Source organism: Nuphar pumila, chromosome 3, assembly GCF_984573655.1.
Source record: "Nuphar pumila chromosome 3, dmNupPumi1.hap1.1, whole genome shotgun sequence".
Taxonomy (NCBI): domain Eukaryota; kingdom Viridiplantae; phylum Streptophyta; class Magnoliopsida; order Nymphaeales; family Nymphaeaceae; genus Nuphar; species Nuphar pumila.
The window spans coordinates 27,648,154-27,651,880 of record NC_143251.1 but is presented as its reverse complement, the minus strand read 5'-3'; positions in this window follow the sequence as shown (position 1 = coordinate 27,651,880).

Below are 3,727 nucleotides of genomic sequence, written 5' to 3'. Positions count from 1 at the left end.
ATCTTATAAAACTTTCCCTTCAACCGCAATGACATTTTACGATCGCACAACACTCCAGTTGCACTTTTCCATTTCATCCACCCAACCTTTATCCTATGATTTACATCTCCATCAATTTCTTCATAGTTTTGAATGATAGATCCTAAATATTTGAAACAATCATCCACCAGTATTTCTTGCTCACCAAGCTTCACTACACTCCCATCATTACTTCGTTGCTTACTAAACTGACATTTCATATATTCTGTCTTACTCTTACTCAACTTAAAACCTCTTGCTACCAATGTCTGTCTCCATAATTCTAACTTAGCATTAACCCCAGCTCTAGACTCATCAATCAAAACAATATCATCAACAAACAACATACACCACAACACATTTTCTTGAATTGATATCGTAAGCTCATCCATCACTATAGCAAATAAGAAAGGGTTTAAAGCAGATCCTTGATATAACCCAACCGTTATAGGAAAATTGGTTGTCACCCCTCCACAAGTACGAACATTGGTTACTACTCCTTCATACATATCTTTAATCATACTAATGTAGTTGAGAGAAACACCTTTCTTCATCATTGTCCACCAGAGAACGTCCCTAGGTACTCTATCGTATGTCTTCTCCAAATCAATAAAAACCATATGCAAATCTTTGTTCATCTTTCTATATCTCTCAATAAGTTGTCTAAGAAGATATATAGCTTTCATAGTTGATTTTTCAGGCATAAAACCAAATTGATTCTCCGATATCATGACTACCTTCCTCAACCTAGACTCAATCACCCTCTCCCAAAGTTTCATAGTATGACTCATGAGTTTTATACCACGATAGTTTGTGCAATCTTGTATATCACCCTTATTCTTATATAGAGGCACCAAAGTACTCATCCTCCACTCATTAGGCATCTTATTTGTCCGCCAAATCTTGTTAAAAAGATTTGTCAACCATTCTAAACCTTTCTCTTTCAAGCATTTCCAAGCCTCGATAAGTATACCATCTGAGCCAACTGCCCTTCTTGATTTCATTTTCTTCAAATCCTCTATAATTTTTTTCTTTTGAATCTTGCGCATGAAGTCACGATTCATCTCATGAAAAGGAATGGAGAAGTCTCCAAGATCTTGATCATGACTTTCATTAAATAGATTATCAAAATAATCTTTTCATTTCTCCTTAATCTCTTCATCTTTGACTAAAACCCATTGTGTTTCATCTTTGATAGATCTAACCATACCCAGATCCCTCGATTTCCTATCTCTCATCTTTGCAAGCCTATAAATATCCTTCTCGCTCTCTTTGGTATCCAACTTTCATAAACCTCCTTATATACTTTATCCCTCGCATTTCAAACTACTTTCTTAGCTTCCTTCTTTGCTATCATATATTTCTCCAAATTCTCATTATCATGACTCTTACTTAGATTTCTATAACACTCTCTTTTAACCTTAATAGCTAATTTGACATCCTCGTTCCACCATGATGTATCCCTACCTAGTGGTGCACCGCCTTTAGACTCACCCAATACCTCTTTAGCCACCTTTTTCATGCCATTCGCTATCTTATTCCACATTGATTCTGAATCATCCTCAAGACACCAATCAACTTTCTTAACTACCTTCTCTACAAACATTTCTTATTTCGCTCCTTTCAATGCCCACCACTTAATTCTAGGATCTATCTTATGTCTATCCCTTTTGCGACATTGTCTAATTCTAAGATCTAAAATTAAGACTCTATGTTGTGTAACTACACTTTCTTCCGGTATAACCTTACAATCGATGCAACCCCTATCTCTCTTTCTAAGTAGGAAAAAATGTATCTGACTCATATTAACCCCACTTTTAAATGTTACTAGGTGAGACTCCCTCTTCCAAAACCAAGTGTTTGCTAAGATCATATCATAGGACAAACCAAAATCTAAAATCCTTTCTCCACTTTCGTTTCTTTCTTCTATACCATAGCCTCCATGGATACTCTCAAATCCATTCCTAATAATGTCTACATGTCCATTAAGGTCATCGCCAATGAAAAACTTTTCTCTGTAAGATATCCTTTGTACTACTCCATCTAAATCTTCCCAAAATTGACGCTTAATGAAATCATCTAAACCTACTTGAGGTGCATAAACACTAATAATATTAATAATATCCGCACCTAATACTAATTTAATAAGTAAAATCCTATCACCTTTCCTACGGACCTTAACTACATTATCTATAAACTCACGACTCATAACAATCCCTACTCCATTCATATTCCTATTTATTCCTGTATATCAAATCTTATATCCCCAAGGTTCTATCACTTTTGCTTTCTCACCTACCCATTTGGTCTTTTGTAGACATAAAATATCAATCTTTCTCCTACACATAACATCTACTAACTCTACCAACTTACCAGTTAAAGACCCTATGTTCCAAGTGGCTAACCTAATTTTATGGTCTTGGATTAACTTCTTTACCCCCCACCCGTCCAACAAAGTGAGGGAATCATTGCCTATTTGACACCACACTCGAGCGTCGGTGTGACGCGTCGCTTCTGGGTGACGACCTAGCAACCCTTGCCTATTTATCACTGCCTCTGGACCTATAGAGTACAGTGCGTCGCTCAGTAGAGAACGCCCCAACAAAATTCTCATATTGGTTCATATTCATAGGGTATGACTAAGTTTTTATGCTGGCTGTCACTGGCCCACCGCAACCCTCCCCCTTTATTCGAGCTTGGGACCGGCACTGTATAACTAAACAGTTATACACATGCGGAGTTAGTGGAAAAATGTTACATATGAAAAGAAAATGGTGAGGTTCACTCCCCACCACTGCCTCCTCAAGTTCACTGACTGTCGGGCTCAACCCGGACGGACTGCCGGAGATCACCATTCATACCTATCGCTCAATCAAAAACCCTATCCTTGCCCTTCTCCAAAATTTTGCCCAATAAAAGGCACAACCTGAAATTTGTCGTAAAAGCCTGATTTTTGCCATCTGATCATTACCCTCACTTTAATCATCCAACTTCCCTAACCTTAATAATGGTCATCTTCAAGGCAGGCCATCCTCTTCCAAAACATCAAGTCTCCTTCCTCTTTTTTCCTCTTTTCTCCTCTTTTCAGCCACACCCCTATCTCTCCTCTCCTCCTCCTCTCTTTCATACACACAAACAAGTGAAATTTTTTCATTTTAAAAAAATTATTGTATCAAAATTTTTCATAAGCAAAATTCTCTCTCCATGAGTATGTTTCCCACTTCCAAACGTGCCCTTTAGCCTTTATCCAAGTTTGTTTTAACTTAAATTAATGGACAATGTATTTCATGCCAAGCTCCAGCCAAACCCCGTTCAAATTCTCCTTTATTAGCAGTACTTAAATGCAGGTAATGACCAAATAATGAACTAACAATGGGCATTTCCCAATTTACAGTAAAAGTATCATTTCCATTGAGAGGACATGTTTGATGGTTGACAAACACTCCTTACCCAATAACTTGGCCATATTGGGCATGGTTAGCAAGCCCATGGACCAACATAATCTTTCTCTTGCTTCACCATAAGGCTAATGGTTTTAACATATTTGAGTTATCCATGGGTCGGACCTCGGCAGAAATGAGTAAGTCCAGGCCTGGGTCTGACTAAGAGGTGTCTGCCATTGGATTAGGATCAGGTTTTGACTGGACCCACTATATGTAAGAGCATACCTAGGTCCCATTTATGATTAAATAAACCAAACACAGCACAA